Here is a 16,038-nt window from a genome sequence, read left to right on the forward strand (position 1 = left end):
GAAACAATGACAGAAACAGGGTAACGTGTAACAATGCATATGTTACAAAACAAGAGCTTGGTAACTCAACAATGGTTGATATATTGTCTATTTTTATTATCAAATCTATTGCTCAGATTAATAGCTATATTTATGTAAGATTGGACATATGATTGAATATTACCACTTGCTTTCAAAAAACCTTAAATTTGGGGCCAGGGAGATGGCTCAGTAGAATAAGCATTTGCCTGGCAAGCTCAGGGTCCTGAGTTCAATCCCCAGTATTGAAAAAAGGAAAAAAGAGAAAGAAAGAAAAAACCTTAAAGTTTTGTTATTGTCTCTTTTTTTTTCTTATTTTTTTTTAAATTTACTTTAAGGAAAGCATAGTAGTAATTGATATGACATTAGAAAAGGCACACAATTCCAGCTGCCAATAGCTCAGCTGAATAAAGCGCCTGCAAGCAGGTGCAGGGGTCAGGGTTTGATCCCCAGGACCTGCCCTGTAGGCCCTGCCCCTGGGGCACGCTGAGAAGGGATTGAGATTGGCATGGTGGCACTCGCCTGTAATCCCAACTCTTGGACGCTGTAAACAGGCAGGTCACTGTAAGTCCAATCTAGTAATGAGACCCTGAAGATCCTGTAGACTCTGCCCTAAAATACCAGAAAAAAAAAAGAAAAGAAAAAAAGAAAGAAAGAAAGAAAGAAAGAAAGAAAGAAAGAAAGAAAGAAAGAAAGAAAGAAAGAAAAAAGCAGAGGTACACAATTAGAAGGCCAAGATGGCGGGAATTAACGTGGCTTTTGTGTTATACATTGCTGTCCTCAGTGCAGTTGCTTAGTTCACATATATCAGCATAGAGAGTTAGTCAAGGTGAAAATTCTACACCTTAACTGCTATCTTCAAAAAACTGATGGAAATTCTTAGAACAATCACGCCTGCCCTCCTGGGGGATTTTTTTAATATCAAAATGTTCTAATATTCTGTGATGGTGCCGTGAGTCCATCACTCAGGTTCTGTAGTTACTTTCCCCATTTCTAGTCACACAAACTATGTAGTTTTTCAGATAAACTTATTCAAAAAAGTTTGTGTTCGAAAATAGTTTGTTCAACTTGCCTTTAAAAAGCACAATTAGCCAGGAAGAGAGCTCAGTAGAATATGCACTTGCCTGGCAAATGCAAGGTCCTGAGTTCAATCCCCAGTCCAGAAAAAAAAAAAATTACCTATTTTTATGGGTAATATACCAACCATTGTTAATCAACTATTCTTGTTTTTAAAATTTGTAACATATGTATTGTTTTATGTGACCCTGCTTCTATCTTTGTTTCTGATTTTTGTACTTACTTTTGTTTTTTTTTACTTTTCAAAATAAAATAAAATTAATTTATAAAAAAGCATAATTAACAAAATCAGAATTTCTTTTCCAACCTAGTGGGCATCCTTTCTCTCTTCCTCCTTTCCCTTTCCTTCTTTCCTTCCTTCCCAGTCTCACTTTCCTGCTCTACTTTCTCCTCTTTCCTCCTCCTCCTGTTTTCCCCTCCATCTTCTTTTTCTCCTTCCTGCCTCTGTCCTCTGTCTCTCCCTCCTCTCCTCTCTCCCATCCCCCTTCCTCCCCATCCTTACGATACCTGTACCCTGAGAAACTCTCCATTATGCAGCTCCTGCTTCACAGATATTACTTTACCCACTTACAAATAGCCAGGACCCATGCATGGACGGAGCCTTCGCCGATCCCATGTTCCTGCCCAGGGCCTTCTAGTGCTAGGGATAGATTTTAAGAAGAAGACCCACTAAAGTTTATTTACCCTTATGGCAGTAGAGATGCACACACAAGTAGGTGTCAGGGGAGGACCCTGCCAGATACCTGACACTCCTGGCCCCTGCAGTCCTGGTCCCCTTTCCAATTTATCAAGCTTTTTCATTGATTCTGTGAACTGCTGATATCTTTTTTGATAAATCCCCACCCTCTTAAGTTCCTCAAAGTCAATTTCTGTTGTCCAGAACCCTTGATTGATATAGTATATATCTTGGTTTGAACTTAAACACTGATGGTATCTATTAATAGAGAAGAAATTTGAAATTCACATTCAATAAATATTTGTTGAGGGACTGGCTAGAAGTACCAGAGCTTTTCCCCAGGGTCTCAGAGCCTAGTGAAGACCCCTACACATATGATCACGGCACAAAGGCAGTTATGCAGCCTCCAACACCTAAGCAGGCCAAGGCATCAGGGCAATGGAAGAGGGAAAGTACTCCCCGCTGGCCCTGAGATCCCCTGCAGACACGAGGCTGGAGCCAGCCAGGGACCCCTCCTTGGGCAAAAGATGTGCTGTGATCTTGTTTATGACAGTGAGTGTTAAGAACTCAAGGGGCATCTTCAAAAGAAATACTTTCTTGAAATTACAGCCTATGAACGGGCTAACCCCTCCATCTCACTTGGAATGCTCTAGAAACAAGACAGCAACTGCCATGCAGTGGGCCCGAGTGCCCCATCCCGCTGCTGCTCTTCCCAACTGTACCCACAATGCCCTGCTGTAGGTTTCCTGAACTGGGCGGGAGTGGAGGGGCCAAGGCCTGTGCTAGGGAGTCTGTGTGTGAGAGTTTTATGTTTCCATAGGAAGACAAAACAACATGATGGAACCATCACTATTTCATTTTTAAGTATTTTTCTAGAGGGCTGGGGACATTGCATAATGACAAGAGCATGTGCTTAGGATGTGCAAGACCCTAGCACATCCCTAACACCAACACAAATTTTCTCAATTAAAAAAATGAAAACATGTAGCAGATATTATGTAAAAGAACTTGGGCAGGATGAGTTTAAGGTCAAGTGGATGTTCTAGGTGCCACTAAATCCTATCTTCCAGGAGCACTAGTTCCACAATTCCCAGAAAACCCCCAAAAGTCTGAGCACTCTTTTATCAGGTTTTATTGGTTGCCCTGGATTTTACAGGCATAAATGGGTGGTTTCAGAATCAATCCTGGAGCAGCTGAAGTGTCCTATGGTGGCACTGTACCTCTGCTCCAGGGACACCCCATTTCCCCTGACCACTTAAAAGCATGACAAAAATGAAGTGATTCCTTGATACTAATTTCCTATAACAAAGGAAGGAAACTCCTTTGGAGCGATTTGCCAATGGTTGCCATGTGTACATGGACCAAGAGAAGGTATGCACCGTTATCTGCTTAAAATTTTGATATTCAGCCTTGAGAATTTATTTGCTTAGATTTAGATTTAAGGGCTGGCCAGATAGCTCAGCGGACTAAAGCACCTGCTTCAGGAGAGCAGGGTTCGATCCCAGGATGTGCTGTGCTGGCCCCACCCCTGGGGCACACTGAGATGGTGATGGAGACTGGGTGTGGCGGCATGTGACTGTAATCCCCCCACTTGGGAGGGTGAAAACAGGAGGATCACTATGAGTCCGAGCTACATTGTGAGACCCTGTACACCCTGTAGATCCTGCCCTAAATTCAAAAAATGAAAATAGGTTTACATTTAAAATCTTAGACTTCTTTTGAATTACTCTTCAAAAAGTAAATTTTAAATGTTTACATTAAAGAAATGCTCTTGTTAGCCAGGATTGCTTGTGCTAGTCCAGGTCTCTTCCAGCTCCAAATGAATTTTAGGAATGTTTTCTCTAGATCTGTGAGGTGCGCTGATCATATTTTGATTAGGATTGCTCTGAATCTGTATAACAGCTTTGGGCAGATAGCCATTTGCACTATGTTGGCTCTCCCTACCAATGAGCAAGAAATATCTTTCCATTTTCTGAAATTGTCTTCAATCTCTTTTTCAAAGTACAGTAATTTTCATTGTGCAGATCTTTTGCTTCCTTTGTTAGATTGATTCTTTCCTTTTTTTTTTCTTTTTTTCTTTTTTTTTTATACTATTGCGAAGGGTGTGGTTTCCGTAGTTTCTCTCTCAATGAGTTAGTGGTTTGTGTACAGGAAAGCTACTGATGTCTGAGTAGTGACTTTGTATCCAGCTATGCTGCTGAATTTGGTTATTAAATCTCGAAATCTGTTAGCAGAGTTTTTGCAGTGTTCTGTGTATAATGTCATTTCATCTGTGAAGAATGATAACTTCATTTCTCCCTTTCGTATCCTTCCTTATTCCTTTTATTTTTCTCTCTTGGCTAATTGCTTTGGCGAATATTTCCAAAATTATATTGAAAAAGAGTGGTGACAGTGGACATCCTTGTCTTGCTCCTCATTTTCAAGTGAAAGCTTTCAGTTGTTGTGCATTTAGTATGATGTTGGCTGTTGACTTATAACAGATAACTTTTATCAGATTGAGGTGAAGACCATCGATTCCAGTTTTCCACAGGGCTTTTATCATGAATGAGTGTTGGACTTTGTGAAAAGCTTTTTCTGCATCTATTGAGATGATCATGTGATTTTTTTTTTTTTTTTTTTTTTTTGGCCTTTGGCTCGGTGGATATGGATGCAACTAGAGACCATACTCATAAGTGAAACAAATCAGACCCACATGTGCAAACATTGTATTGTCTCCTTAGTGTAAGAAACTAAAGGAATAAACAAAATCTGAAAGGCACAATAGACATTTTGAAAGGGAAGGAAACTGCTCAAAAAGGCAGAACAGGGCTGGGGAGATGGCTCAGTGGAATAAGTTCTTCCCTGGCAAGCACAAGGGCCTGAGTTCAATCCCCAGTTCCGCAAAAAAAAAAAAAAAAAAAAAAGGCAGAACAACTGGAATGAGGAAAAGGAGAAAAGAAAGAAACAAAGGCATATATATATATATATATATATATATATATATATATATATGATAGCTAAGATAATTGCACTAATAATTTGTATTGGTTTATTGAAAGGAATAGTTTGCTTATTTTTTTAAATTTTGACCAGTTCTGTATGTTTACATCTCATGATCTAAACAACTGCTTTGAAGATAACAATATGCTATATAACAATCGTTGATTTCCTATCAACTTGTTTTGAAATTCTGTATCATTTTGGATGTTTTCATTGTTACTCTCTTTAAAACAAAAAAAAAATTTTAAGAGAGGGGTAAAGTGTCATTCAAGGTACTAAAACAAGGGCCTTATTCTTTTCTTCCATGGTTTCTCTCATCTTGTGATGGTGTTTTTCTTAATCTGTTTTCAAAATACAATTGTAAGTAAAGAAAAATTAAACTTTTCAGTTGCTATTCTGAAAAAGAGAAAAATAATAAGGAATGCCCTTGGTTTTCAAGAGCAGGCCAATCCAGGCACAGAGGAGACGTGGAAGATGCTCGGAGGTGCCCGGAGAGAGAGCGATGGCCTCAGAGTCAGAGACCGGCGCCCAGCCCGGGTGGCTCCTACTCTGTGTGACCCTACCACCTCACGGGCGTCATGGCAGAGTCAGGGCAGAGAGGGTCGAGGACCTACCAGCTGGCATGGGAGAGACCCTGCAGCAACCAACCTCAGTGCACCCAGGACCCCGCGGGCGGCCCTCCTCTCCCGTCAGCCATGGTCAGGGGCCTGCCTTCATTTTGCGCTCCCGTTTTTGCATTGATGAGTGAAAGGCTGCGTTGGCACTGGACACTGCTCCTGGGACACTTCATATGACCTCACCGGGAAAGACAGCCACATAGTGAGAAGGAGGCACAGCAGTCCTCCTCTTTCCCCTCCAACTTGGTCCTCCGCTTCGGCCTCGGTCCGTGGTGGTACTGCCAGCGGCGCAAGTTAGGGCCACACCGCACTCTCTGCTCTGCGTTCACTCTCAGCAGCTCTGTACCTTGTTCGAGCAGGGCTCGAACATCGGGTGGGATGCGAGTCACACGATGAGGTCACCGGCAGGAGAACACACGGTGGCACAGGGACTCTGGGCCTCCCAGACAAGCTCTGGTACAGCGAAGGGGAGGCCTCTTCTGGGCAGCCCATACCGCACACGCAGTAAGAAGCTTGCGCATGTGCGTGCGCCTGCTCTGCCCCAGTGCCTTTGAGTCTCTCTCCAGCCCTCAGTGGACTCTGAACCTGGCCTGGCTCCCACCTTTGGGGTAGAGGAAGACGAGCCATCAGGCTAACAAGTGGGGGTGCTGTGGCTCCTCCAGCTGGAGCCACTGTCCCCGCCCACTCAATCACTGACACCTCACCAACCCATGGCCTCCCCTGAAATCTGCTTCCGCCGCTCACAAAAAACAGAATCCTTCCCACCCTTTTCTGTCCCTTTCTTCCCCAGGGCAGGTATCCCCTCCTCCAGTAGCTGCACAATCGGAACAAGGATGCGCATCTCTGTCCACCTCCTATCCCACCTACCCGTGCCTGCGCCACACTCCTCTCACACCCTGTAACACTGCCATCATTTGCTTACCAACAATCCTTCCCTCCTGCCCTCCTTCCTTCCTTCCTTCCGTCCCTCCCTCCTCTCTCTCTTCCCCCAACACCCTGGAGATCAGCTGTTTCACTCTCCAGGAGCACACAGTAGGCTTTCAAGAAGTACTGGGGAGAAAATAGCTCACTGTATCAGGCATTAGGAAACTAAAAGAATCAGTTCTTCTTGGCAGAGCCTCGTTACTTCCTCGGAGCTTGGTGATGCCTCCCCTGACGTTTTCTTTTTGGAAAAAAAAATAATGAACGGATGCACTCTTCTCATACATAGGAAAGGTGTTCTTGGTGACCGCAGCGCTGAGTAATACAGACGTGGGCCTGGAATAAAAGCGAACAAAAGTGCTGGCCTCCCCGACTGAGGTCCATCCTCCTTTAGAAAGGAGGCATAATACAAAGAGCACTCAGCCTGCTCCTGAAGGTCCCCTTTTGAAGTTCTGGTGCTAAATGTCCACTTTCTGTATTGTAACAGGAAATGGAAATGTGAAGGATCTGACTTTTCACAGAGCTGTTAAAAATTACTAAGTAGAACATTGTTGCAAGTTGGTAAGTGTGAGTCAGTCTTAATTATTTAGCGCTCTATTTTTCTGTTCTAATACCCTCTAATTGAAAAGACACCAAAATGAAAATCCATTGTGGGATCTCTTTAGCCAAAGGAGATGAAACAAATAAAACCTTCCAGGCTTCATTCCCAGACATTCACATTTCTCATGCCGCAATTTAAAAAAAAGACAGTATTCTTAAACTATCCAAAATGTCTTGCATGTACTTAGAGAAGAAATGAAGCCATTTTCAAAATTACAGATGAATAAAGAGTCCTACTTTCTCATTACAGCTTGACAATAGAGGCTGCATTTAAAAAGATTCTAAGATGTAGCCCAGAGCTTCCGTTGAAGTTATGAAAGTAGATCCTGGGGAATGTGCAGACGGGGTCAGGTCGTCCGGCGCATGGCCGGGTGATGGCGTCGGGTGTGTGAGCGATGGACAGTCTGGCTGCTTGTGATGTGTGTTGGTCAGAATAACTCTGTGTGGTGCATGGTTGGGTCATATTTTGTTATTGTAGGAAGTCTACTTCTGAAACTCCATGTCGATGTGCTTATGAGTCAGCCAGGTTGGATACTTTATTTCAACAAGTGCTATGAGTCATTTGAAATTATGTATCATTCATAAGCAGAAAACTTTTTAAATTCTGTTGTATCCCACCTACCTGTGACATTTTGATTCTCTATAGAGTGGGAAAAAAACAGTATACATTGTAATTTGGTGTCTATTTTTCAGGTAATTGACTTAATAAGTTGAAATGAAATAGTGTGCCACCCAGTTTGCATAAGAGATCTAGAATTAAGCAGAAACTTTCCGGGAGCAGCAGCAAAAGTTCAGCACAGTAATTCTGAAAGTTATTTTTCTTCTGGGGAGGAAAAGATTATTAGGATACCTGGCAACTTTTTCCATCTCAGAATCTCCTCTGAGTTGTCCAGAATAAAATATATATAGAATACATCTATATTGAATTTTAAACATAAAAGCACACTTTGGGGTACTTGCATTAGCTGGGATATACACAGTGTACAATGCGATTGTGTCAAAAGATGCTACGAGCATTTTGGAGGACGCTGCCTCTTAACGCATTGCAAGGTGCCTATTCTAGGGTGCTTGGCTGCTTGACTGGTGTGTATTTCCCTGAAAATCAGTTTGCTTTCATTGTTTGCTTCTAAAGAACACATCAAATGAAATACTAATAGATGCAAATAACTTCTCAGAAATGTGCTTGAAAGGAATTCATTTTTTCAGTAGAACATTTCTGAACTGATCTTTAGTTGCCCTCCATTTATTTCTAAGAAGTGGACGGTACATGCATTTCTTTCATTTAATTGGTAATTACCTACTGTCTTGTTTGTATTCAGTGCCTGTGTCTTTCATCATTGTTATTACCAATTGGTAAGATTCCTCACGTTCTTCTCGCTGTAGCTGATTAATTAGAGGGCTCTGCCCTTGGCCCCTTTGCCAACCTATGCTTAGTTCCTGTTCTGAGAATTCTATTCCCTAAGCTCATCTTGCTCTGCCTCACCTTTTCCACCCCCCTGCTGGAGAGGCTTCTAAACCCCTCGTGGCAATTCCATGTGCTCAACAGATCGCTGGGAGATTCAAGTCATGCCTTGTTTTTCTTAAAGGCAGTGATTAAAGCAATGCAAAAGATCAAGTGCTACGTGACCAAGGAAGGAAGGGCTGCAGTCTAACAGCACCCTATTTGGAAGAAGCTGCTAAGTGACAGCAGAGAAAGATGTGTCGTTCCTCTTTCCATCAAGGTATATTTATGAACCATAGCTCTGCTGACAGTGTGCAAGGTCGGCCACAGGCAGACCAATTGAGAGGGCTCTGTTCTTGGGGGAGGAGGACTGAGAGGGGAGCCAGGAGGCCTCCTGGTTACTGGCTGTGTGTCCCTGAGCACAGTTTGCTTAAAGCCTCTAACCGGCACAGGGGCCCGTGCACTGTGAGGGCTTGGGAAGTGACTGGGTAGATGTTGGAGTAAGAGTGGAAAGGGTCCATCACAGAAGTCAAAGTTTCTAGTCTGGGTAACTGGTGGCAAGTGAGAGGGATGACAGGACAGAACCCCTGGATCAGAAGCCAGGGTAGAGCAAAAGGTAAGCCTGGAGTTGCTCATTTCATTAACTGATGCTCTGCCTTCTCCAAACCCACGTGGCCCCCAACACCACCTGTCCTCCAGGGTTTCCTCCACATTCCTGCCTGTTAATGTCCCCAGTTCATTCTGAGCACCCCAGCCCTGCACTTCCTCCTGGCTAGGAAACCCTTAACTGTCGGTACACAGAGTGAGTTGGAGATTTTCTTGGCTAGTGGAAAGGAGATTGTCTAGAAAATCCCCAAAGACTTCAAAGGGGGACAGAGGGTTCACCAGCATGCAGTTCTAGGGTCTGGGCCCCAGAAATAAAGCCACAGAGAAGAGCCCCAAGCAGAAATGTACTGATTTCCCTAGCAAAGTGCCACAAACAAGGTGGCTGATCGTGCCACCTTCAACAGAAATCCATTCTGTCTGCATTCTGGAGCCAGAAGTCTGAAATGAAAGCATCGGCAAGATTGTGCCCCCTCCAATCCCTCCGGGGAGAAACTCTCTTGACTTTTCCAGCTCCTGATGTTTGTCAGGAGTCCCTGATGTTCCTTGGTGGTGGATGCGTCACTGCCAGCTCTGCCCCCATTGTCACATGGACGTCTTCTCTCCATGTGTCTGAGTCTTCACATGGCATTCTCTTCTTCTTATAAAGGCACCAGTCATTGGATGACAGCCCATCCTAATGCCTTCATCTTAACTTGATTTCATTTCCAAAGATTCTATTTCCAAATAAAGTCATCTTCCTGGGTACAAAGGCTTAGGACTTCAGCACGCCTTTGGGGGGAGAAGGCTCATGTGTTCAGAGTATGAATCAGTGCTGACAGGTACCTGGGGGGAAGGTGTGTAACTTGGGATCTAGAGACTGAAGCGTGTTGGATAGAGTCCTCGGGGCAGCCAGGACTGGCCAAAGAGAGTGAAGCATTTCCTTATACAGAATTTTTTTTCTTGTATCTTTGCTTTCTTGCTTATTTTTGTGGTGCTAAGCATCAAGCCCCAGGCCTTATGCATGTTAGGCAGGTGCTCCACCCTCTAGCCCTGGACACAGCATTGCAAGAGGTGCCCAAAAGCTTTAGGAATCAAGGACAAATGACACTGTGATGCAACCTATATTTTTAAATAAAAAGTAATGCTAAATATGAAGAACAAAATATCATCATTCTAATGAAGACAAGCAGTATTTACTGGTCTTAGCACTGGGTCAAATAGGACACAGCCCTGTCACAAGAGCCCTGAGGCTGGAGTCTGGTGTGACAAAGGCCCTTCCGCTGTGATGTAAAGATGGACAATGACACTGCAGAGTGGGAGAGGCCCTGAGGCTCCGGCAACCCAGACCACATTCTCTTGTTCTGCTGAAGCCAGTTTCAGTGCAAAGGACTAGAAGACCTACTTCTGAATAGAAAGGCAATGACTCTGGCACCTGATGCTGCTGTCCCAAGAACTCAGACAACCTTCGCCTGTTAAATGACTTTGGACCTTCCCTGCTTTCCTCAGCTGGGCGGGGCTTTCTATTTCATTCATTTTCCCAAAGGATGAAATGGCTTTCCCTACCCACCATGGCCTTAGGATTCTTGGAATGGCCTATAGCAATTACTTGAGTTATTAATCCCAACATCAACTGCAGTCCATTTTTTTCTAATGCTTCCTTCATAATCATAGATACATACATAATCTCTTTTATTAAAAAAATTAAATATGTTCTGTGGGTTGACTTGTGTAGGAAGCTTGACCACTGCTGAGAAAACATTGTGCAAGAAATGTATTCTATGTCCAAACCCTTGATAAACGCCTCTGGGGCGTTGCCCCACACCTTCCAGCTGTGTCATGTGCTTTTGCCAGGTTTCTCATAATAGTGAATTCAATCAGCAATCAGTAATGAGCCCCAATTTTGTGCAAACTGGCAGTAGACACCGGTAAGAGAATAGTGAACAAAAGGCAGTCCCTAGCCTCCTCGCTGTTTGCCTGGCAAGGACCCTGAGAGTTGGAGTGCCAGGGCTGTGGATGCCCGCATAGACCCACACCAAATGCTCTTCTCTGCCTCTGTTCATAGCCTGCTTCAAGCTGCAGCTGAGTTCATGGTGCTGTATGTCCTTCGGTCTTCATGCCAATTGCGAGGACTTCTGTGTGCTCAGAACACCAACTACCCTTAGAAGTCTTTCTATTCGTTCAAGTTTTGACTCTATAATTTTCTTCTAGTCTTTGCAAGCAGACAAAAAATGAATTCCACAGATTTACTGAGGTCAAAGTTTTCATCTCAGCATATTTTTGTTTCCCTAGCACCAGAGGCAGAACTAAGCATCTAGAAGTTTCTCAGTACAGCTTTTGCTTGATTACAAAGAAGAGCTTTGTTTTTTCATAGTCTAGAATAATACACGACCAACAAATGTTTATAAACCCAATCATTTATGAAAGAATCCCAAAACTGTCTTATCAAAGTGAGGAGTCACTCCCTACTCTGTCTAGCATGCACATGCAGGTTTTTATATTGTGTTAACAGCACCCTGTACACTACAGTGACTTCTACAAGTGAGGCAGTCATGTTCAAATACTTCAGATAACTAGATGCAACCCATAGGTCAGGACCATTTGCTTACTCCTGTGATAATTTGCTTTCATGAAATGTTTTAACTGAGTCCTCCTCTGAAAGCATTTTTGGCTCCTTCAAAGGTTCTTAAAAGAGCCAAAATGTTTAATTTCTTCATTTTATTATTAGGAATATTAAAGTAAAAATCTAAAAGTTTCCCTGAATTCAAAAGAAAGTCCCACTGGGCACTTCCTCTGGTGCACGTTTTTGAAAATATTGGTGGAAAGAAAATCACATGTAACCATCCTTGTTTTATCTTTCAAAAGAAAGCCTCTCCTTAAAAATTATAATTTTTGAATAGGAGGCTATGAGAAGTTGATTCAGGTAGGCGTTTAACTGACAGCACTTGATTCATTTGTTATTGAGAAAAATAAGGTGTGTGTCACATGGAAGGAGTTCTGGAGTGCACAGGATTCAGACTCCCTGAGAATCCTGGTCTTGGCACAAACACAGGTCACTCTCCCACTGGCCCGCCCACAGGCACTAGTGGGAGGGAAGAGAACCTGCCTGTGGCATCTGTTGAAATCAGACGCTCTACAAAGCCCAGTGAAATGAAAAGGACACAAATCCTTTGGTGGGGGGGGGGCAGGATTAGACCAGGAGAGAGCAGCTCAGCTTGGAAGAGCAGCTATAACCAAGGGCTACTAACTGAAGGCTTGTGCTACAGCTTAGCCAGAAGTGCAAGACCAGCGTGTCAGCAGGGCCAGCTTCCTCCTAAGAACTACAGAGCAAGATCTGACCAGGCCCCTCTCCCAGCTTCTGTTGCCTTGGTGGCAATATTCAGCATTCCCTGATCTCTGCTTTTATCTTCACGTGGCATTTTACTTGTGTGTGTCTGTGTTTGTGTGAGTCCAAATTTCTCATTTTCGCAAGGACATAGTGAGTCGGACCCGCCTTAATGGTATCACCTTAATTTGACCACTTGCGAAGATCTTATTTCCAAACAAGGTCGTATTCACAGACACTGGGCATTAGGACTTGCACCTCTTTTGGAAGGCATAACTGTCTATAACAACAAGCAATCTTCTGTAAAAGACCAAATAATAAGTATGTTAGGCTTTGCAAGCCAAAGGGTCTTTGGCAGTTCTCCTACAGAAGAATGAAGCCACCAGACAGTATGCATTAGTGTGGCTCCATTCCGATTACTTAAGAAGAGTGAAATAGGAATTTCATATAATTTTCAAGTGTCACAAAACAATATTCTCTTTTTGATCTTTTCATACTATTTGAAGATGCCATGGCTACCCTTAGTTTGTGGGCTGTACAGAGACAGGCAACCGGCTGGATTTGGTCCTTGTACCACAACTGTCATGCTTTGTCCACCTGCTCAGGGGTCACAGAGCATATTTCTCCCTGGGTTTCTGTATATTGGCTCAAAAATATATCATCGGGAAACCAAGAGCAATAATCTAATCCTTGTCCATTGTGTGCCCACAGAACAATTCGTACTGAGCCGGTGAGTCCTGGAGCTGCTCCAGGCTGACGAGATTTATGCAGAAGGGACATCAGTCAGGAGAAGCCTCTGACTGCTCAATACATGGAAACACTGGAGACAGTGGAGAAACCCAAGGCAATAAACACCCTGCTCAAGTTGGAAGAATGTCTCACATCAGGTAGCTGAAAAGGTTTGGAGAGAAACGCATGGCATCTTGCACTTGAAGACTGTTCTCAGACAGCAGTATCTGCAATGAACAGGAAATGGAAACAAGTGAAATGGACATCAGAAATCTTTGGTGTGAAAAAAAATTGTCTTCTGGTTTGATATACTGTGTTTGAGTCTCTACTGAGAACAATAAATGAAGGGTTTCATTGCTTCTTTGTTTATGAGGGTGAGAGAAGAGGGCACCTTCCTGTCTAGATTGGAAGATGTTTTCCTACCTCTCTGTTAGGTCCCAGCCGAGGCAGAGAGGAAACGCAGGTGAAAGCAGGCAAGAGCCAGCAGCTGGCACTCCAGCCTGGGCCCTGCTGGACACGACCACCCAGCGTGACGACTGGGGCGCTGCTGACAGAAAGGTGCTGAACACTTAGTAGGGTTTTTCACATGCGCATGGCAGTTGGTCCATCTGGAGAGCTCACTGAGTAGTTCGCTGTGAGCAGTATTTGGTGTCCTGCTGAGACCAAAACTCAATTGTCAATTTTTGAAACAACAATCTCTCAGTAAAAATATCTTGACTCTAAGAGTTTCGATGTTCCCGATCATTTTCCTCTTGTACTTGCAGTGGATGTCAGTAGTAATTTAGGCGACTCATCAGGGTCCTGAACCGGCATCTCTGGGTAGCTGAAAAGAAATCACATTGAGTATTCTAAGATTTTTAAAGTAAAAGATGTGAGTTGCACCCCTTTGGAACTGTTTAACATGCAAATAAAAATGTCTCCTAAAATTATTTTCTTTTTTTTTTTTTGGAAATATAATTAACAGATAGGAAAGTACCCGGATTTGAAGGGTGCAACTAAGAAAAAAAAAAAAAAAAAAAACCATTGCTGAACAGCATCCCTGAATCAGGAGCAAGGCTGAGGTGGTCATCTTTACTACTTCCCATCAAAAACAGTGTGATAAGCTCCTTGACATATCCTCGCTCATTTAAAAATCTTCCATGCACTCGACCATTTTGTTCATTGTTAACCACTATTTTCTTCTGCTGTTAAGCACAGTACGGATTATATTCTGAAACTTCTGGTTGGTAACTCCAGTATCTGGGTCACCTATTCTTCTGTTGACTTGCGGGTCTTCTTGATTAACAGTCATGTTATTCTTCTTATGATGGATAGTTGGGTTTTTTTATTTTATATCAAACATTGTACATAATGTATTGTGGAGTTTCTGGAATATGTCATCTTCTAAAACATGTTTTTTAAAAATATTCTTGATTACTATTTTATAATCATGAAATGCAACACTGTCACACAGGCAGGGTGCTTGTTATTTATTGTGAGCCAATAAATAGCTGGCATTTTAAGCAACTTTAAAAGCTGAAAATTTTTCATCTAATACAGAGACTTCGTTGTGCAGAATAACTTGGAAAGGATGTTCAGTTGTTCTTAAGACTATTTCATTTTTAGACCATTCTAAATCATTGCAAGCCCAAATTGCTTCAATCCAATAGCTGCCTATTTATCATAAACGTGTTCTTTGCTTCTGAATCATTTTAGAAGAAAGGGGCAATGCCTGTCTTTTCTACAGTGTGACAAAGAAGGTGGCTTACCCCCGTGAAATCATGAGACTTCACTTGAAGATACAATTATCTTTCTCATCTTGTTATCCCATTATAAATTAACTTTGTGATAATTAGAGTCAGAACTTCTAGTGATGCAGTCAGATTCTTTACCTTCCTTCATATCCACATAATTTTCTTTAAAAATGTTAATGCAACCTGAAGTATTTAATTTTTATCCTCCTACCACTGAAGAATCCTGGCTTACGCTTCCTTTATGTACGGGTGCCAGTCTTGTCGAGATGGACCTGGTTTACGTGCAACAATTTCTATGAATGCAAACATCCAGAAGTGTAGCACACAGCAAAAACTGATACTTGTAACTCTGCCCTTCATTTGAAGCTCGCTGATAGCAGTCAAGGCAAGGAAGGAAACTAAAAGATAAAATATAATGTTTGCTTTCTGCATCCCTTTGTGGCATGATGTCTGATCATGTCCCGATGCTTTGTTGTAGGGATAAAATGCACATGAAAAGAACCAGAAAAAATCAAAGCATGCTTCATTAAAATCACTATTTCCATCTTTGCTTCACAGTTTATGGCCACAGCATGTTGATATATAAAGACTAACAACAAGAACTAAAATTAACTTGTTTTTATTAATAAACTGCTAGGTTCCTTGAGGAAATAGGGTCTCTAACCTCTTGATTTTCTTTCCATCATTTCAAAAAAATTAGAGCTAATTTTTAAAAAGTGATTTCTAGAAGACTGCAACTTAAAACTGTGCTTTAAAGATCTATGTATTTAATTATTGGCCTTGCATGGTTTTTATAAATAGAACATGTTTATCCAGCAGGTAAGTTCTATTTTTACTCTTATTAACATTAGGTTGTGAATCACTAAAATAAAGTAGAAGTCCCTAATTCCCATAGGTGATTCTTTTTTATGTTGCAGAATTGATTTTGCATTTAAAACTACAGATGCGTTCAGACTGGTTATCCACTATGTATTAAATGTCAACCGTGTATCCAACTTGGAATCTGCTCAGATATTGTTTTCGTGGTGAGCTAACTGTAGAATCACTTCACTAAAGAATCCAACCTCTTCACATATAGAATTCACCAACAAAAACAATCTTAGGGAAAGGGAGGATATTTTTGAGTTGGTAACTAGTATTGTTCCATTTGCCATCAAGAGAAGGAAACCAACTAAAGTGGATATTGATCAAGGTAGCTCAAAGTTGGAAGGCTGGCTTTTCTGAATAAACACCCTGGTTCTTCAAGTTGGGACCTGTTATGTAAACATAAGGCATATTCAATTTCGTTTTCTTTGGGATTGACATGGACAGCTTCCAGGTGTATAGACTGTAGTCTGTAC

The sequence above is a fragment of the Octodon degus genome, unplaced genomic scaffold (genome assembly GCF_000260255.1).
Source record: "Octodon degus isolate 3935 unplaced genomic scaffold, OctDeg1.0 scaffold00296, whole genome shotgun sequence".
NCBI lineage: Eukaryota > Metazoa > Chordata > Mammalia > Rodentia > Octodontidae > Octodon > Octodon degus.